Here is a 21,732-nt window from a genome sequence, read left to right on the forward strand (position 1 = left end):
TAAGAATCTTAAGCGATGCACTGGTGTGCTTTCCATCTAAATAAAGGAAAAGGATCTAAACTACAAGCCACAAAGTAACTTTTTTTAGTGACTCATACTATTGTTGTGACTGCAAACAAAGGTTGTAAGAGTGCATTTGCATTTTTTTAAAAAAATAGCATGATAGGAGACGACCATGTGTCCTGTTTTGCAGAAGACAATCTTCTGTTTGAAGGGTTGTCCAATGACAGTCCTCTGTTTGAAGGACTATCCAGTTCAAGTCTGGATAAAAGATGAAGAACCAAAAGAAGAGAGATCAGGGTCCTTGAAGTTATCCCTCAACTGCTTGCACAGGTCTTCTTCCTTGCAGTCTTCTTTTTCTACCTACCAATCCTACACATAGACAAATGCAAGTTTGCAGCTCTATATACCAACTGTGAACTCATTTATCACAACTGCAGAGTGGGTATTATGTGGCACCTGTAACAAGCGCCAGTTCAGCATATCGAAATAGTCCAGTAAGGACATAAGGAGTAAGGCAACCCCACAAGCAAACTAGTCCCAAACTGTTAAGGGCTTTACACGGTAGCGCTGTGGGTTAAACCACAGAGCCTAGGACTTGCTGATCAAAAGGTCGGCAGTTCGAATCCCCGCGACGGGGTGAGCTCATGTTGCTCGGTCCCTGCTCCTGCCAACCTAGCAGTTCGAAAGCATGTCCAAGTGCAAGTAGATCAATAGGTACCGCTCCAGCGGGAAGGTAAACAGCGTTTCCATGTGCTGCTCTGGTTTGCCAAAAGTGGCTTAGTCATGCTGGCCACATGACCCGGAAGCTGTACGCCGGCTCCCTCGGCCAATAAAGCGAGATGAGTGCCACAACCCCAGAGTCAGTCACAACTGGACCTAATGGCCAGGGGTCCCTTTACCTTTATACCATCAGTAAAACCTGGAACCTGGCCAGGTAGCAAGTGCAGATCACTGAGCAGAGTTGTGCCAGGGTCTCACACCTGGCAGCAACCATGCTGCAGCCTTCTGCACTAACTGCAGTTTCTGGGACAAGTGCAAGGGATGGAGTGCATTGCAGTAATCCAATCTTGAAGTCGCCAGGGCCTGTATATATGAGGCTGCATTCAGTTAACCCTGATTTCCTTACAAGGCAGGATCTGCAGCACAGCTGAACCAATTGTATATCGGCGTAATAAAGTTAACAGCTTACTATTAATTCAGTTACAGTCCTAAACGGTGCTCTGTTGTTAAATCCAAGGCAACCCAGGGCCCAGGTTACAGTCGTTCCCCTACAGGGTAGGTGTTTATGGGAACGGTAGCACCAGAAGTTTTCCTGGAGCCCGCAAACCTAATTTAGCTGCGGCGATGTGAAATTACTGACTCAACACTCCTGTAGCAACGCATGTTGCAAGCAATCGCAGGAAGACAGATGGAATGCTTAGCAGTTTAACCACAAAGGAATGCTTGGATCTGATTACCCTTAACTGTTAATCTGATGATCATCAGTTGTGGCGTACAATAAGAGTCAAACCGCCTTGTGACTGTACTGGTGAATAATACTATAATGTTACTAGGAGAATTCTCGTGTACTTTTGCCTTAACTCAAAAGCTCCCAAATTTTAATTAAGGATGACTTTACTAGGGGAATTTGGGCTTCGTTTGCACTCAGCTTGCCAATCCATTGGCATTCTACTGCAAAACGATGTTCTTTCAGGGCCAAACTGCACATGAAGTTAATCACATCCCGCCGTTAAGCACAGGGTGGTTTTTTAAAAATAATATTTTATTTTTCCCCCTATGGAAAGTTACATTTGTTACTCAACAATTATATTCCAATTAAACAAAACTAGTGAATTCCCACTCACCCAACATCAATGTTTATAACCCAAATGACATACAATTGCGTTTTAAGGTTCTGTCTTATCTAATTTCATCCTCTCTAACACATTCTGATGTTGGGATCCTGATGTTGGGAAAGATGGAGGGCACAAGGAGAAGGGGACAACAGAGGACAAGATGGTTGGACAGTGTTCTCGAAGCTATCAGCATGAGTCTGACCAAACTGCAGGAGGCAGTGGAAGACAGGAGTGCTTGGCGTGCTCTGGTCCATGGGGTCACGAAGAGTCAGACACGACTAAATGACTAAACAACAACAACAACACCACATTCTGCTATTTTCTTACACCTTACATATGGCATATAACTTTTTATATAGACTAGAAAGGGTTTCCAGTCTTCTTTAAAATATTAGAAATTTGAGTCTTTTATCAGTGCCATCAATTTTGCCATCTCTGCATATTCCAAGATTTTCACCAAACCATTCTTAGTGCAGGGCAGGTTGTTTTTTTGTGTGTGTTTTTTGACACCCAGTGTGAGGGCCAGATTTCGATTAGGACCCTGGGGGAGGGGTAAAAGGACTTTAACTCTTTGTTGTTGTTGTTTTTATTATTGCTGTAGCAGTAATGCTCACCCCGCCTAGTGATCTACGTTCAGAATCTTGGGATAGAAGGAAGGGGAAAATATTTTAAAAAACACAGATACAAGGCAAATCTTGAGACTCCCATTGTCTTGCCTGAAGGGCTAGAAACTTGAAGGAAGGAGAAACAGAAGGAGTAGAAAGGCGGACTGAAAGGAAGTATGGCAAGAAAGAAGGGAAGAGAAAGGAAAGAAGAGTCCATGTTAAACTATTAAACTTGCCCCCAAAGGAGGCAGTGGTGGCCACCAAACTAGATGGCTTTTAAAAAGGATTGGACAGATTCATGGAGGTTAAGGCTATTGATGGCTACTAGCCATCATGGCTATGACTCTGCCTCCATAGTTAGAGGTTGCAATTATTCGCTGAATGTTGTTTGCTGGAAACCACAAGAGGTGCTCAAAACTTGCTTGTGGGCTCCCCACAGACATCTGATTAGCTACTGTGAGAACACAACGCAGGACTAGATGGGCCATTGGTCAGATCCAGCAGGCTCTTCTTATGTTCTAAGGAAAGGAGAAAAGAAAGGAAGATGAGATCCACATGATGTCAAATTGGTTGTCATATACCAAATCATATGCACTTACAATATTTGTTTCATTAAAACATTTGTTCCAGGAACTATAGTCGACGTGTTTAGTGATAATGGTAACATACACCATAATAGCAAAGATAAAACCATTTAAAACAACTACTAAACATTACAAGAGGGAAAAAACAATAAAAGAGCTGCAGCAAAACTAGATCAGGACAAACTATTAAGTGGATTTAGCCAAAATCGGAAGAGGACAGGAAGGTTTTTGCTTTGAACAGTAATGTCAACGTAGGCTTGCCATACATCAGGAAGATTCCTGACATGTCCTGATTTTTGGGTGTCGGGGAATTTTGCCGAAGTAGTAAAATGTAAGGGCAAACCCGGATGTATGGCAACATGATGAAAAAAGCAGCAGAAACAGCTCCAAAAGCTTAAAATCACTATTATAAAATATATTATAAAATCACTATATTATTATTATTATTATTATTATTATTATTATTATTATTATTATTATTATTAAATCACTATTTTGGGGGGAAGTTGTGACGTTACCATATATGAGAGAGTGCTGGAGGGGAAATAGTTAAATAGGTTGCCCAGACAGGACCCAGGGGGGTGGAGTCAGTGGGTCTATAAAGGAGTTCTGGGAGGAGTGCTGGGAGTTAGTCCTTTGGGAGTTGTGGGTGGGTAGTTGGTTGGATTGCATGGGTTGGCTGGTTGGGAAAGGCAGTTGGTAATAGAGAGACAGTTAAGGCAGTTGGTCTTTGAGTGTGGGGAGGTAGAAGAGATAGAGGAAAAGAAGACTAAGAAAGTAAAGAGCAACAACATTTGGAATGCTGTAAAAGTTTTGTTTGTGTCTGAAATAAAATACACTCTTCTTTATTAATTGAAAAGCTGACTGAGACTGAAGTGATTTTACCAGGCAGGACCTGGTTGGTGGCAGCGGATTAGTGGTGTACGGGTCAATAGTCCGTGAGACGACCGGGGGCTCCGTACGAACGCCACAGAAGTTTCCCAACAATTTTGGTGGGTTTCCTAAAAAAAACTCAGAGCTCACCTTCACTACCACCATTCTGTGGGTTCAAGCTGGTTTGTGAGAAATGCTTCAGGGAACAAGGCTGTGCGCATGGGGAGCGCAGTCATCTCTACCTTCTCGGCTTCTAGGGAAAGTTGAGCAACTGAAAATCACCAGGCTTCCTCCCCTCCCCCTTCCTCTCCTCCTCCTTCGTCTTCTTCAATTCCCTGGGAGCAGAACTGTATCTTTGGCAAGTCTTTGAAAAGTTGATTGCTAGGCGGTGCAACGGATGAGTAAGCTTGCCAACTGTTGCCAACCTGGACGCAACTTTCTCTTCTCTTCTGGTAATATTTCCCTCTGGTATCATTGTCAAGGAAAGGGCTGTGTGCTAGTTGTTGCTTCATGAATAATTGCCTTTCATCTTTTAATGGGAAGATTTCAAAACGGGGAAGATACAAATGATTTGCCACGGCTGCAAACCACCGCCACCCCCTGCAAAAAAAAGGGGGGGGAGAGACAACAACACATGGGTAAAGGAAGATAAAAGAGAAATGTCTCCATTCACAGCTTAACCTGCCAAAAGAGTATATCATGACCCCAGTTTTAATTACAAGGTACGATAATGAGTTTCATCCAGAAATAGCCGGTCTAATTAAATCTCTAACTGCAGTTTCCATTCAGCCTTGGTGTTACGACCTGAGGGGAAAGGAAAATACTTGAAAGGACTAGCATTGTAATACCAGCATCTACTTCTCAGACTTCTTAACCACAAACAAAGAGTGAGCGGAGCAACAACTTGAGGCTGCATGGGAGAATGGAGATCCTTTGCGGGTAAGTGTGTGTGTCGCCTCCGCTATTTGTTTATCTGTTCCTTTATTGTCTCTGCTGCCTTTCTACCCTTTCAGGCAGGGAGAAACTGAAGCCCCATTTTAATGCACATCTAATTCATACTTCTCAGGACAGTATGCAAGATATCCTTTGACATTCGCACTTAGGAACATGGAAGCTGCCAACTGAGTCAGACCGTTGGTCCATTGAGCTCAGTATTGTCAGTGCTGATGGCAGTGATGTCTCTCCAGGACTTCAGACCAGGAGAATCTGAATTTTGTGATGCTCTTCTTCCACACAATAATGTGTGTGGAAATGTGTGTGTTAGAGGAAAGTGTTTTTTGGGGGGGGATGCATACATTAGTGAAAACAACAAAAATGCATTATATTCAGTGAAACGGCCTGCAGCAACTGGGTATGCTAGGAGAAATATACACTGAAATGCCAACATTTTTTTGGTGAGGATTTAAAACACACACACAAACCGATGAGGAAATATGGCAAGCTCAATTTAAGACCGGCCAATTTCAGTTTCTCATTTTTCCCCTCATTTGTCAATCCCAGGGTAGCCAAGGTGGTTCAAAATGCTGACAAATCAGCTAATAAATACAATATTAAAGCCACCTTCACAAGTAAAGTTTATTGACCCAAACAGCCCTTTGAGGGGGAAATAAACTGAAGTTTGGCATAGTGCATGAGCCTTAGCTTCCACCCTTCTCTTCCTCTACTGTCAGAGGAATTATGCCTCTGAAAACCAATTGCTGGAAATCACAGGCGGGCAGAGTATTTTCTTATGCTCTTGTGTGGAATGCTGATCCTGCTTGGTTGCAAAGCGCTGAGAAACACAAGCTCATGAAAAACATTAAGTCTGTTTCAGCTATTGTGCCATCGGTAGCAGACACTCACCCACCTACAACGGGGCACACGGCATCGCAGTCTGCACATGACATTCAGGCGACCCTTCCTTCTTGAAGACATTGTACATCTTGAGAGGGAGCACATAAGGATCCATGTCTTTCCACCATGCCTGAGGAGGTGGGTGCAGTTTGTTCCCCATATATGCAGCCCTGTTCTGGGGCAGAACAATAGCTCAGTCAGTAGAGCATGAGGGTTAATCTCAGGGCCATGGGTTCAAGCCCCAGGTTGGGCAGAAGATTACAGGGGGTTGCACTAGATGACTCTACGATTCTATGAAACCCTCAATCTGCCCTGCTGAAGGGGGTTTGGAAGGAGCAGAGATTGCCTAGGTTCCTTCCCAGCTCTGATGTCTATGCCGGCAGGAGAGCTCTGCCTTTGGCAGAAACCCTGGTGGTGAGGAGCATCACAATGTGTGTTAAATGTTCGGGAAAAGTCAGAAGCCCAAGGCAGTATAAGTTCCTCAACTATGTTTATTTAACATTGTCAGTGACAACAGCTCACTCATAGGAAAACAAGAACCAAACTGACTGGACAACATAATAATAATGCCGAGCATGAACTGACCATTGACAGTTGACAGTTGAAAGCGCATGCCTCTATGTCCCTGGGTGCCATCAGACCTTCCAGTAGAGTGATGGCGGAACTTCCCAGCACCGTCAGTAGCACATCCACCTTGTCTGTGTTGAATAGTGGGTAGACATGGCAGACGACACAGCGATTTCTCCAAAGCAGCTCTTTATTTTGTAAGCTGGAACAGAAACTGAACAGCAAACAGCTCAGCCGGCCTGCTTTTATAGGCAGCCAGCTGTCAACATTGTAGCAACAACAACCCAGGGTTTCCCGCCTAAAATAACTGACGTGGACCTGAGTGAAAACTATCTACAGTATCCCCCTGCTGGCCCAGGGTGAGAACTTCAGTACATAACACCCTGCCTCCCTAGTGAAGCCTTGTAGTCGGACGTAGCTCCTTATTCGGCGGAGCCACTGCGGCCATTCTGCAGGATGGCTCATATCGAAGTCCAGTGGTTGCCGACTGTGACTGGTGGCCATCCTCGGGCCTGGAGCAGTCACTTGTGCGATTGTGAGTGGTTGAGACTGCAGGCGCAGCCTCGTTTCCAGGACTATTTACTAAGTCCAGCGTGGCGGTGAGGTTGCGCTTACTGCGAGGTGGCAGGTGGCGGTGCTGCGGTGTGGTCTTGGGCCTCTGGCAGCTGGCGGGAGCTCATCAATCCCATCCTTGTCACCAATGTTAAATGTTCGGAAATGACTGGACAACACAATAATAATGTCGAACATGAACTGACCATTGACAGTTGACAGTTGAAAGTGCATGCGCTCACTTACCATTAGAACGTTCGTCTACCAACGCTTATACGATTGGTTAGAATGCACCTTGTAACATAAAAAGTGTTAAACCCAATACCTAACAGTGTGTGTGCCCAAATGGCAGTTGGAAGCTACAGGCAGTGACATCCTCCTCACTGGGAGTGGCCAGTAGAAACCCCTGAAGAGGGCATTTCACAGGTGAGGGAGATATTTCACAGGTGAGGCTGGAAGGTAGTGCAGCAAAAGGGAATTTCTTCCCTGGCTGTGGGTGTGCTGCCCCATACAGCCCCACGACTGCCGGCCAGCACTTAGGACTGAAGTCGTAAGCCCTTTTTGCAGAATTCCTTGAATTCATCGGGGGAAGTGGGAGCATATGTCTAATCCCATTTCCCCCTGCGTTCAGCTGGCTGTCTGCATAGAATCTAGGTACACATACTGCAGTGCCCTTAGAGTAATTGTTTAGAGGACATGCAAAGCCCTTCTTATCCTTTTGGGATTTAGCCTGACTCCTCTTTGGCAGAGAGACAGAAGAACTGACAGGGCTTCTAAGTTGGCCCGGTTAAATAAATACAAACTAGATCTTGATGTTGCATGGATAGACGTAAGGACATATGAAGAGCCCTGCTGGATTAAACCCCATCTAGTCCAGCATCCTGTTTCTCAGTGGCCAGCCACATGCCTATGTCAATCTCACACTCAGGTCTTAAGGGCAACAGCAATTGCCAACAACTGGTATTCAGGGCATATTGCCCCCAACACTGTGGGTGGTACATAGCCATCATGGCTGGTAGCCACTGAAAGCCTTATTGTCTATTCCCCTTTTAAAGTCACCCACTACTCCATCTCATGGCAGTGGTGACAGCTTAACTATGCACCTGTCAGGACTTCAGCCTACACTCGAGTAGGACTCTGGCAGAGACACATGCCTGACTGGCATGCTCCCTCCCTCCTGGTTGATCGTTTGGGAGCTTCATAAGCTTTCTTCAGCCCGAACATCACAGCGACCGATGCCAACCGACACCAGCACACTTAGGGATCCGCAAAGTTTGCGCAACTTGCGTGACAGACCTCAGCAACTCCGCATTTTGGCTAATCTACTTTATTTACATATAAACACACACGGAGCACTGCAACATGGCTCCCTCTCTCTAGCAACAAACAGCAAAGAGAAAAAGAACAAAGGACAATAGTCCCGCTTCACGGAACACAGTAACACAAACATCCTGTCTCCGTCACTTCCCACTCTGTGGAGTCAAAACATACACCATCATGGGATAGACAAAAATCCCATGACTGCAATCATGGAGCAGGAATTCTAACAGCACCAAGTGATATCATTTGTCTGTGATCAATCTTCCAAGATTTAGCTTCATTGGATGGCCCCACGTCTAATATTATGAGAGACAGAGAAAAACTTGCATAATTCTGCATAATTCTGCACATCTCTATCATGTTTCTCCCCCTACCTTTTCTCTAAACTAAAAAGTCCCAGTTGTTGCAAATTTTCCTCACAGGGGGGCGTTTCTCCAGCTTCTCGAATGGCCTTTTCTATATATTTTTCCAGCTCTACAATATGCCTTTTGAGGTGCAATGACCCGAACTATACACAAAATGAAATGACACGTGTTTGAATGTATGAATTATTTCCCACAAAAAATAGTGTGGCTTGGGTATTGTGAGAAACTCAGTCTGTGGCATCCTATCAGGAACAACTGTTTTATAACATTCCAGATAATTCCGTCGCACAGATCTGCTGTGTGATGGCATTGTGCCAAGAAAAGCCATTTTAAAGGAGCCCGTGGCAGCCATTTTGTCTGCACTGACACCAAGCTGAAATCCCTTTTTCTCTCCCTGCTCCCGCTCCACTCAAAACCTCTCTCAGCCCAAACTTGGCTCATGCCTGAAAAATATCTCTTCATTTGTCATGAGTTGTTTGACATCATTTAACATTCACCCCTTCACTCAAGATGCTAATAGGGACCATCCTGTGTCTGTGTGCAATCAAACCTTCGGGTTACTATAGTTTTTTTCTGAAATAAAGAATTATCTCCCCCACAAATAAGTTTTATGGTGCTTAATTTCTAGTTTCTGTAACCACTGGTTTTCTTCAGAAATAAGGTGAGAAGAATCTTCTAGACCCCACTGTATGTCACAAGAAATGTGTTAAATACTCAGCCTTGTGTATTGACCTAAGGTAAATACTCAGTAGCCTGTATAAACAGCCAGCAGTTAAGTCTGGGCTAAATAAAGTCCAAAAACGATGTTTAAACAGTGAGAAAGCAAACATCTAATACAGGTTTTTTCATGTTGTAACCTGTTGTTGTTATTCCTTCCCAGAAGAATCCCTTAAATCATTTCTCAAAGTTCCAACCTTTGGGCGGCAGCCAATTTTCCAAATGAATGAGGTGTTGGGGGATGTCTCAAATGGAAAAGCAAGCTGGAAATTTGAGGGGTTTTTCCTTGTTTGCTTGCTTTAATTATGCAGCATTTCCACACAAAGTGGGATCCTGAACATTTGATTTCCAAAAGATCCTGCCACTTCAACTACAGTTTGCTTTCTTAGCAAAGAGCTAATCTGTCTAGAAGAGGAAAAACAATTCCAGAAGGAAGAGTTGTATGTGGTATACGTTTTCGTAGAACAGAGTCCACTTCATCAAAAGTATGATGTGTGTACGAAAGTGTGTGTAGGCATGTGTAGAGAAAGATATATTGAAAGTCGTGCCAAAGGCCAAGAAATGCAAGAAGTATAAATGATATTGAAGTGCCCATCTGAACACACAATAGTTAAGAGTTAGAATGGGACATGGAGTGCGCATGCCAGCCCCAAAGCCTCTTTCAACACTTGGCCAAGGCAAGTGTTTGCAGCAGCTCACGAATGGAGGATGGAGTCCTTTAACAGTGGAAGCACCTTCCTGGAAATTCAATTGTAAGTTTGAAATTGAATTCTTGAGTCTACTTCACAATTCTCCTGCCTAAAGCATCCAGAGCTGTGTCAGACATGCAAAAAATAGATTTCCCAAGATATGCCACGGAGATGTATTTCATGTGATTCCCATTAAGTCTGTTAAGCCCTGTGGCTACACATTTCACCCAGTACGTACAAGTTCATCTTTATCTTCTGACAAGGGTCAACACACAGAATTGTAAGATCAAGCAGTTATTAAGAAAACATGAGTGTAAATTCCACCTTTGTCCCTCATGTCTCTCTGAGGTGACCCGTTTAAATATGCTTAACATGTTTTTATTGCAAATAATTTTCAGTTGAGCGGAGGTGGGAAATTTCTGTTAACTATATTTCAGGTTTCTAAATTGATTTTGAACCATTTGATTGGCAGATGTGTATACTAGATATCATACACATATTTTAAAAAATATGGCCTCTGTTAACTATTGCAGATTTTTTATTTTTAAAAAATCTTTTTTTTTTCACCTTTCAGCCAGCAAATGAAATCAGTTCCTGGTATTGTTTCATTAGCTATGAAACTCAAAGTTTTTCTCATAATGCAGCAACATTATGATTGAGCTGGAGTAGTGGCTTCAAACATGAAGAGGTCAGTTCCAGGTTCAAACCTCACCTCTCCCATAACATCATTGGGGTTCTTAGGCAAGTCATTTTCCCGTCATCTTTTATGATAATACTGGTCTATCCTACAGGGCTGTAGTAAGTATTACTGATACAATGCCACAAAGTACTTTTGGCTACTACATCAATGGCACACCACTGTGTAAATGCGTGAGGACACACAGGGGAAGACTCAAGAGTGAATAGCAGCCAATTCAAACATATATTCATATTGATGGAGGAGGCAAGGTTTGAAGAGGATGCCGGTAATTCCACCACATCCTTACCTAGCAGCTTTGTGTTGTTCCAAATCTTGGCCATGATCCAGCAGGGAAGAGTGATGTATCCTTAACTTGTAACGAGTTCGACAGGATTTAAGTGTTGACTAGAGTTCAGTGGTGTGTTTTTTTCAAAATTGCTTTTGTTAAAGATTTTCTTGGGCTTCTTGTTTCTATTTTCAGCTCATAAAGTCCCTTCTACAAACCAATTATATTCGATGTGAGACTTTAATGTTGTATACAGCCTTTACCGAAAGTGTCATGGACTTTGAAGATGCTCAGACTCAGGACGCAAGGGAGAAACGTGCTAAGAGGAAGGCACGTTTGGCAAACCCTCACCGTGATTCAACTCCCGCCCAGAAACCTATGTCCCCCACTGTGGAAGGATATGTGGATCCAGAATTGGCTTCCACAGACACTTAACGGAACACACAAAGTTATGAAAGATTTCCCTTCTCCCCTGCATACAAGCACAGGCAAGACTTCATGAAATGTGTTTGATTTCTCAGAATTTTAATTCTGGTGCATCTGAAGCAAAACAGCAAGACTTGGAAAAATCAAGCTGGCAAACCTTCTTTGAAATCAATTATTGCAAGAATAGACCGGGGGGGGGGGGGGTGTTGTTTGCTGTATTAAATAAATCTGTTAGACACACAAGATGGATTAATTCAAGTAAAAGTTCTAATCTGGCTAGTAAAATAAAAATATTTACATATCATGTCTCTTTTTTGTGTGGAGAATGTTTCTAATTTGCATAGGTAATCCTTTGAGCTTGTATGCGGATTATACCAAACATATGTGTCATATTCATGTCAGATGCTTTAGATTATAAATTAGAGAGAGAGAGAGCATCTCCACAGATTTCCAGTTCCATTTTTAAGCTCATTTGCAAGTATCAATAAAGATAGCCCATCTCAGCTCCAATTCTGGATTGCCCTGCCTTCTCTCTCTCACACACATGCACCTTTTAAAACAAAATAGTAATAGCAATATACTTAAGAAAAAGAGTAATACACTTAAAAGATCCGCAAGTTTCTACCATTCTAATGGGAACACCCTTAAAACATGGACATTTCATTTAGATTGTTTGAGACCGATCAATAAGTGGTCATCATTTGGTAGCAGTATATGAGGAACCCACAGGACCATTTATAGACATTAACATTGTTTTTCACAGACAGCTACTCAACTATACAGCTTGTTAAATCTATGAAGTAACAGGTAAAGGTAAAGGTAAAGGTAAAGGTAAAGGTACCCCTGCCCGTACGGGCCAGTCGTGTCCGACTCTGGGGTTGTGCGCCCATCTCACTTAAGAGGCCGGGGGCCAGCGCTGTCCGAAGACACTTCCGGGTCACGTGGCCAGCGTGACAAGCTGCATCTGGCGAGCCAGCACAGCACACGGAAACGCCGTTTACCTTCCCACTAGTAAGCGGTCCCTATTTATCTACTTGCACCCGGGGGTGCTTTCGAACTGCTAGGTTGGCAGGCGCTGGGACCGAGCAACAGGAGCGCACCCCGCCACGGGGATTCGAACCGCCGACCATACATCGGCAAGTCCTAGGCAAGTAACAGGTACCCAGCATTAAAGGTCCTTATGGAATAATTACCCAGAACATAGGTGCTTAACAATGATTAAAAAATAATGATGGGAGAATCGTTTGCATGTCTTAAACTTTAATGGCTTATTATGTACTTTATGAAAATGAAAGCTGAGGTGCTCATAATAAAATATTTTATTTTTTAAAACAAACAAGCAAGCAAACTTACTTGTATATCTCACCTTTCCTGAAAGGTGGCATATATAGTCCTTTCCTCTTTATCCAAACTGTAATCGTTGCTGCATCAACTGCGGTGTGATGCAGCTCAGATCAGGTCCTCTCAAGAGGATCCAGCAACTTTGGATCCAGCAGATCCATGGCTGCATTTGTTCCACCCTTGCCCTGCCTCTGTAACACCTCATTTCAAGGTTCTATGTTTGCTGTCACCAGCAGGACACCTTGCCGCTGTTAGTTCCACTATTACCTTGTCTAAGCAAGCTACCTTCCCTAAAAGCCTTTTCTGGTGTTAAAATCCAGAGGGGATCCTCATGATAGTTCCATCATCCCCAGAAGTTCCAGGGATGGCAGCCCAGAAGAAGGCATTGGGGAAATTCCCGCCCTACAGAGGAGCATCTGTTGAAAATGCACCCCTTTAACCTGGCCATCGACATCTGAACTATAGTAGGACCTATCCTCTTGGGAAGGAAATCATTCTGAAGGAAATCAGCCCTGAGTGCTCACTGGAAGGACAGATCGTGAAGCTGAGACTCCAATACTTTGGCCACCTCATGAGGAGAGAAGACTCCCTGGAAAAGACCCTGATGTTGGGAAAGATGGAGGGCACAAGGAGAAGGGGACAACAGAGGACGAGATGGTTGGACAGTGTCCTCGAAGCTACCAGCATGAGTTTGACCAAACTGCAGGAGGCAGTGGAAGACAGGAGTGCCTGGCGTGCTCTGGTCCATGGGGTCACGAAGAGTCGGACACGACTAAACAACAACAATCCTCTTGTGACTGTAATTTGTTTTAAACTATTCAGTAATGCACTGAAATTACCATTACCATTATCATACAATGATGGCAAGAAGGTAGATGAAGTTGTTCCAAACAACAGCAACAACTTAAAAAGCTTTTCTGCCTCCTATCCTGCAACATTACATTGCTGAAAAGGAACGACTGAGAGAAAACCAGGCGTGGATTTTTGTGTGAGCTTGCCTCTGGTACTGATCACAAATTCCTAGACTGAGCATGTGCACAGAGGCATCTAGGTCCTTCATTTTTAGCATCAGTCTGCCTGGGAGAGCCACTATTTGCTCCTAGCTCTGGGTTCTAACAAAGCAGATCCTGCAAGTCTCAAGTCTGTCCATCCCTGGTCTAAACTACACCTAGATGAAAGGGAGAGCCATCTTTTGGGAAAGGCAATTCATACAAATGTCCTATCTTACTCAGAAAATTTCATCCTTTTCTTTCCTTACTGTGTGTGTATGTACACATATGCGTAATTCAGTTGCTAAAGGCCTGAATTGTCAGGATCGATCAGGTCTCAGGAACCAACAGATGGTTTGAGTTTATATATAAAAAAGTTACCTTGATAGAAATAATGAGCTGTTTTCATGAAGATTTGAGTCCATTTCATGTGAAAAAGGGGGGAAAAGTATCTTTTTATATTGCTTCCATACAGCAGCTTGATCCCAGAATTTCTCACAAGGGTTAGGAGCAGGGAGGGAAAGAGGGACAACCATTGGTTTTTTGTTCCAACAGCTGCCATTAATAATCCCAACATTAATAATCCTTTTAGAAGGTGCCCAGAGAGTATTATGATTGCCGCTATATGAATGCCTAACACTGCAGTCTTAAACATTTTGCTCACAAACTAGGGCACTTAGGTCCACTGGGGGCCAAACTGGAAGTAACGGGATGGTTCTCAGCTGGGATTGTGTGGGTGGGGAATTGAGGAGAGGGTTTGCAGGAAGGTAAGCAGTGGATGGAGCACTCCTCAACTTGCACACCCCATATTTGGTTAAAAGCAGACAGCAATTGTTCCCTTTGTTTATCATCAGGACAGAGCTGGATTTAAATACTACTGTCTAAAGTTTGGGCATGAAGTTGTATTGAAATAAATGGGTATCCCTGAATCAGTATCCTTGATTCATTATTGGACTGTGGTCTTTACTGGAATTTTTTTTGGACAAAATTTATGTCTAGGTGTTTTTAAAAGACAGCTGCCAGTATCACAGTGCCTTAATTTACACTACAGTGGTACCTCTGGTTACGTACTTAATTCGTTCTGGAGGTCCGTTCTTAACCTGAAACTGTTCTTAACCTGAAGCACCACTTTAGCTAATGGGGCCTCCCGCTGCTGCCGTGCCGCCACTGCACAATTTCTGTTCTCAACCTGAAGCAAAGTTCTTAACCCGAGGTACTATTTCTGGGTTAGCAGAGTCTGTAACCTGAAGCGTATGTAACCCCAGGTACCACTGTAATTTACACTATCAGGTTCTGCCGTGTTAAATTCTGGTTGCCACATCTCAGAGAGAATATTATAGAACTGCAAGAGGTGCAGAAAAGAAAGCAAACTCCTTCAAATGTTCAATGGATGTGTGAGGCGTTAATAGAAGATGACTGTTATTCATACCAATAAGGCTGATTTCAAAAAGCTTAAGGAACTACTGGGTGAGATCTCATGGTCAGAAATACTCAAAGAGAAGTGAGTCCAAGATGGATGGGAGTTTCTTAAAGGTGAAATATTGAAGGCACAAATCCGACGAGAAAGAAAAGTGGGAGGCATCTAAAGAAACTGGTGCGGCTGCATAAAGAGATTACAGATGAGATGAGATTGAAGAAGAGCATGTGTAAGAAATGGAAAGGGGAAATCACAAAGGAAGAATAGCCAGCATTGCAGGGAGAAGGTCAGGCAAGTCAAAGCTCAAAATGAGCTCAGGCTAGCAAAAGAGGTTAAGAATAATTTTTAAAAGGTTTCTTCAGGTATGTTAGATGCAAGAGGAAGAACAAGCAAGTAGGAGGTCCTCTGTGTGGAGAAGATGGAGAAATGCTGTTGGGTGACAGAGAGAAGACGGAACTGCTCAACAGCTACTTTGCCTCTGTCTTCACCTAAAAGGAACCGAGGGGATGCTCATCAAATTTGCAGATGGCACCAAACTGGGAGGGGAAGCTAATGCCTCAGAAGACAAAATCATGATTCAGCATGACCTTAACAGACTGGAGAACTGGGCAAAACTAACAAAACGAATTCCAATAGGGACAAATGTAAGGCAGGAAGAACCAGCTGCACAAATATAAGATGTGGGACACCTGGCTTGCCATGTGAAAAAGATCTAGGGGTCTTAGTGGACCACAAGCTTAACATGAATCAGCAGTGTGGTGCTTCAGCTGCCTTTGCAGCTGCATTTTGCTCCTTGGAGGCCAGATCTGCCTCCTCCTCAGCATCCCTCCCGATGCTGCCTCTACAGCAGCCTCTTGGAGAATAGGAGCTGCTGCTGGCCTCCCTCCACCCTTGTTGCAAATGTAGGTCTTTATTTCCCTCCTGTTCCAGATGTAGATCTCCACTCACAGATTCTTCCCTGGCAGGGTGGGGGTGCCATTTTGTAGTTCACCTCCGTTGCCAAAATGTCTTGGGCCTGTTCGATAATGTCTCTTGCTGAATTGGTTCCTTTTGGATGGCTAGGTAAGAGTCTCAACTCCAGGTCCACCTACTTTTTGCTCTGCTTCCTCTCCTCCACCACCAATGGTATGTGGCCTCCAGAAGGTTGTCCATGGGAGAAAGCTGAAAAAGATCCCTCCTCCCTGGTCTACAGGTCCTTTTAAAGGCACTGGATGGCACACAGGCTGAGTATTCATTTGAAGTTTCCTTTCCTCCACCCCTGTGTCAAAGCCTTGTTGTTTTTTTCCCACTTGGAAAAAGGCTAGCTATACATTATATTATTGGATTCACTTGAGAAACACAACACCCCTCCAGCAGATGGAATCCTCTTTACATGTTTCATCAACTACTAAAAACATCAAGTACAAAGCAAAAAGTCTGTAGCTGAGGCAGTAAGTATTGCTTTGTTTCTTTTCTGGCTGGGGCGATGGGTCGATTGCTTCGACCTTCAGCCTTGCGCTTAGCTAAGCAATTGCACTGGCTGGGAGTGTGGGGAAAAGAGGAAGAAAGGATTTATTGGTCTATAACCTTCCCTTTAATAATGAACTCAGATTGTGAGTGCCGACGGAAATGTAATCAAAACGGCGTAGGGAGGAAACACAAGGAAGGTATCAGCATGCTTGGGGGTGATCTTTGCAGAAATACAAAAGCTGGAAGAGACCTGAAGGACCATCTAGTCTAGTCCCTGCTGTTTGCAGGAAACCCAGAACTACCACATCCCTGATAGCCTCAGCTCAAAAACCCCTAATGAAGAACGTTTTTTTATTCTGAAAACTTATATCCCACTCTGAATCCTAAGACCCCAACAGTTAATATATAAAACAATCCACATCAAAACAAAATAGAATATCAGCATTACAAGGAAACAGTCAGTTTGCTGGAAGATACATGGTGGGATATAAAATTTAAAAATAAACCATTTCAGTACTCATTTTTCTATGTACTGTCAATGGTGTGTCAAAACTACAAAACTGTGTGCCAAAAGCACTAAGCAGCAGAATGCATTGATGCAGAAAATAAATTACATTAGCTAAGTCCTCAAAGCTGGTAGAAAGTGAGATTCCATTAAACCCAGCCAACATGGGAGCAGGGATGGGGGGATAAGTCTATACCCAGTCTGTGTCAGTCCATACATTCCATTCTAAAATATGCATTCCTATGCATTCTAACCCCAAACATCTACTTTTATATGCATTTTGAGACTTTCGGAGCCTAGAACTGTACAGTGGTACCTCGGGTTACATACGCTTCAGGTTACAGACTCCTCTAACCCAGAAATAGTACCTCGGGTTAAGAACTTTGCTTCAGGATGAAAACAGAAATCGTGCTCCAGCGGCGCGGCAGCAGCAGGAGGCCCCATTAGCTAAAGTGGTGCTTCAGGTTAAGAACAGTTTCAGGTTAAGAATGGACCTCCGGAACAAATTAAGTACTTAACCCGAGGTACCACTGTATTGCAAAATTCAGAGAAGTGCGAATATTGAAGGATATCTGCATTCCAATCTGCATATTGGTTTGCAAGGTGCAAATAGTGTTGGCTCACTGTAAAATACAGACCTAACAAAACCCTCAAGGATCCTGACGTAGGGGCAGCATAAGATGCCTTAAAAATTCCTTCACCCCCTGATCGCCCACTTCGCATTGTATAGGGAGGAATTCAACATCACGTTCTTCTGATAGTTCCATCAGTGAAAGCATTTTGGCTTGCCTGGTGGAATGACCAACCACCCCTCCTTCTCCACATGTGCTGTTTTATGGGTTCTCCCAACATCCCCGAGCCAATTTTGGGGGGTTGTGTGGGAGAAAAGTGGGGGAAAGCTCCAGTGCACAAGTGGAAGTCCTTGTGCAGAGCTTCCTTTGATGGGACTCATGAGTTGAATCCCACCCACAGTGCCCACACTTCTCATACAGGATATCTAGCCCCTCCCCAAAAGAGTGGGGATATATTATTATATTATATTATATTATATTATATTATATTATATTATATTATATTAATTATTATACTATACCATCTTTATCTTCCAAGGATCTCAAGGTGGTCTACATGGTTCTTCTTCTCCCCATTTCATCCTCAACAACCCTGTGAGGTAGGTTAGGCTAAATAATAATAATAATAATAATAATAATAATAATAATAATAATAATAAATTTTATTTATATCCCGCCCTCCCCAGCCGAAGCCGGGCTCAGAGCGGCTAACATCAAATGTATAACACACACTAAGAGATGGTGACTAGCCCAAGGTCACCCACTAAGCTTCATGGCTGAGGGGATTTGAACCCTGCTCTCCCAGGTCCTAGTCCAACACTAGTAACCATTACTCTACAGCATGGGTAGGCAGACTAAGGCCCGCGGGCCAGATCAGGCCCAATTGCCTTCTGGATCCAGGCCACGGACGGTTTGGGAATCGCCACGTGGATCGCCAGAGCGTGCGTTATTTCCCTCTCCCTCACACGGTGGTGGCGCCACTGCCGCCTCCCATCCTCCTCCTGGCTTCTCCCCGCCCTGCCTAGAGGAGGAAGGGGGCTGCACTTTGTTGGTGCCAGCAGCAGTAGCAGCACTCAAGCAGCCACCATTTTAAGCAACCCCTCTCAGGAGCCCTTTCTCGTGCCGCTCATCATCCCTCTGCCGCCGCCAGCCCCTGCCACTCGCAAGCAGCCTCCGGGGCTCATGGTGCTCTTGCATCATTCCCCCCCCCAAAATATAGTCCAGCCCCCCACAAGGTCTGAGGGACAGTGGACTGGTCCCCTGCTGAAAAAGTTTGCTGACTCCTGCTCTACAGGCTATCTTGCTTATCTGGGAGGAGGATGGAGCTGGGTGCCTGAGGGTGTGTAGTAACTAGCTTGCTGTACAAAGGTCAAGTTTTCAAGCATTGCTCTGCCTATTTTTCACTCTGGCCCTATGCAGCACTGGCAAGGTTCCCCAGAAGGCAATGTGGCCCTCTGCCTGAAAAGGTCCCAGGAATTTCTTCCCACAAATACGAGCAAACAAACATAGAATTGTAGAGTTGGAAGGCCGTCTGTTTAAAACGTTGTCAGGAGCAGATGTTCTGTCTCAGAACAGGAGCTTGGGATCTTTGATCCGCGGAGTCCCTTTTGAACAGCACATCTCATGATTTCAACTAGGGAAAACCAGATAGGGATGGAAATGTCTTCCTCCACAAGGAATGTCCATGCAGCATCCCATAAAAGGAAAGTGTTTCCGTACACCAACCATAAATGTAACCATATGTGGTTTCTCATACAGGTTTGGCTATCCGGAGAGGCCGTCCAAAGATACCGAGAAACTACACATGTTGACAGCCCCTTAAACCATAGTGGGAACAGAAATTGTCAAGCTGATACCTGTTTGGCATCATTTAAATTGAAATATGGACCATCTCCAGTCTTCAAAGTAGGGAGCTCCAGATGATAATGATGGATTAACAATGAAGGGGAAATGCCACAGCAGTCTGTTATTTAGATTCTACATTTGAGAAAGAAAGAAAAAAATCATTGGGGGCACACAACGTTTTTCATAGACCTGTCAATTGAAGACAGCTGAGAAATGACAGTGCTGGGAATGTTACAACAACATGACATTTTACCTTCCCCACTCCACTCCCTGATCACAACGTTTTGGGGGTGGGGGTGGGGGTGGAGAGAAGCAAAGCATCTTTTGTTTTTCAGGCTGCCTCCACACTCTTGTAAAAACATATAAGAATTGTGTATTTTTAAACCATCAAGGATTGCAAGTTCAAAGAGCGGCACCCTTCACAGTCAATTTCTTACAGAATCACATGAGTGCCATTTACAAGGCAACTCTGCTGCTCAGAAGATTAATGTAGTGCCCTTTCAACTACGGATGCCATATTCAAATGTGGTTCCCATTAGAGTGATTTAACAGTATTCCAACATCGAGCCGCACGGATCTGTGTTTTCAGTGGTTCAGTTCTGAAATTGGGTGTCTGCACCGTTAGGTCATTTGAAGAAGCTATCCAGCTATGTAGCTTGCTCAGCAGTGCAAAGGGCTAGAAATATCCCAACCACCTTCCTTTTCCTGATTCTTTGTTGTTCGTGTTCCATAGCCCATTGGGGCATTTGGGGAAGATGATTCACAGATTCTTCAACACCAAGCAGTTCTGGATGGTGAACAGGGGCAGCCTTGCAATGAGGCAAAGTGAGGCAGCTGCTTCAGGCAGTAGATGCCAAAAGGTACTGAGCAAACAGACCTGTGTGATCGTACCTGTCATGCAATACGTCTTGAATCCCCTAATCTAGCATGCTGCCCTCCAGTGCAGAGAAGGATGCTGAAGATGAATCAAATGCCAGCAGAGTTCAGCAAATGTATCAATAGATGTACACACTATTTGGCCTGTAATTAGGGACCGGGGAATATATCACTTTCAGTTTTTCATTTTTCCAACTATCAGTTATTCACATTTCCACATTATTATTATTATTATTATTATTATTATTATTATTATTATTATTATCCTCATGGAGATGTATTAGGATTGCTGGGGGCAGGGGGTGAATTTCTCACAATAAGCACATGTTTTCATGCAATTTTGCCTCATATACACATTATTTGGCCTATAATAAGGGATGGGACAGCATGTCAATTTCAATTTCTCATTTTTCAAGTCTTCAGTTCAGATTTCCGCATTAGCCTGTGGCTCTTTGTGAAAATGCGCCAGCATTTTAGTACAAATTTGTATGCTATTTTGCCCAATATCCACATTTCCCCAATAATGTCTCTCTTCTATTCCTTTGTGCTGAATTTGGGAATATAAGCATCCGCGGTCCTTATGTTCTACTCCTGAAACACTTGTGTTGTTTCTTTAAGTACCCCAAAACTGAATTTTCTAGCAATAAACATAAATTTACCACTGGAGGGGTAGACCAATTCATGGAGTCTATCAATGGATGCTAGACATAGTAATATGCTGCCTCCAGAGGTGGCACATATCCAATTTCCTGTTGCTGGAGACCACATGTAGGGAGAGTGTTTTTGCCTTCATGTCCTGTTTGTGGAGCTTCCCATAAACATCTGCTTGGCCCTTGTTGGAAACAGGATTCTAGACTACACAATCCAGTAGGATTTCACTTATGTTCATTGGCCAGGAAAGAACCATAAAACAATGGAAGCGCATCTAGAGTGAGTAACATTTCTGGCCAGAGGGCCGTATTCCCTCCTAGACAGCCTTCCAGGGGCCAGGTGGTGGTGGTAGGGTTGGGGCAGAGGCAAAAGTGGGCAAAGCAGCAATAGATAAACTTAAATCTGAAATCCCTCCCCCAAATGCTGTATTTACTCAAGTCTAATGCACCATCGAATCGAATGCGCACCTCAATTTTCAGAACCATGAAACCAAAAAAAGCATTTGCTGGTGAATGTATATGTGCCATCGAAACTAATGTGCACCTTAATTTTCACAACTTAATTTGGCCAAAAAAGGTGAGCATTAGATTCAAGTAAATACGGTATGTTAACATGGTTTATGTAGGTAACAACAACAGCTAGGATTCTATATGCGCAGAAATGAAAGAAAGACGTTCCAATCAAAGAATGGATAAGTAAGATAATGGACTATGCAGAACTGGAAAAATTAACAGCAAAATTCAGAGAATCTAA

The 21,732-nt window shown here is 43.7% G+C and overlaps 2 long non-coding RNA genes across 2 annotated transcripts; one reads left to right on the forward strand and one right to left on the reverse strand.

Annotated features, from left to right (window-relative positions):
- Window positions 1-1,744: 1,744 nt before the first annotated feature.
- Window positions 1,745-4,217, reverse strand: LOC144327219 (uncharacterized). The gene is made up of 2 exons (XR_013392145.1): window positions 4,051-4,217; window positions 1,745-2,961 (listed from the first exon to the last, which is right to left on the reverse strand). It is a non-coding gene; the product is annotated as an uncharacterized LOC144327219 (long non-coding RNA).
- A 534-nt stretch (window positions 4,218-4,751) lies between these two features.
- On the forward strand, window positions 4,752-11,642 carry LOC114594719 (uncharacterized). Its single transcript, XR_003706058.2, has 2 exons — window positions 4,752-4,839; window positions 11,104-11,642. It is a non-coding gene; the product is annotated as an uncharacterized LOC114594719 (long non-coding RNA).
- The last annotated feature ends 10,090 nt before the right edge of the window (window positions 11,643-21,732 follow it).

The sequence above is a fragment of the Podarcis muralis genome, chromosome 3 (genome assembly GCF_964188315.1).
Source record: "Podarcis muralis chromosome 3, rPodMur119.hap1.1, whole genome shotgun sequence".
Taxonomy (NCBI): Eukaryota; Metazoa; Chordata; class Lepidosauria; order Squamata; family Lacertidae; genus Podarcis; species Podarcis muralis.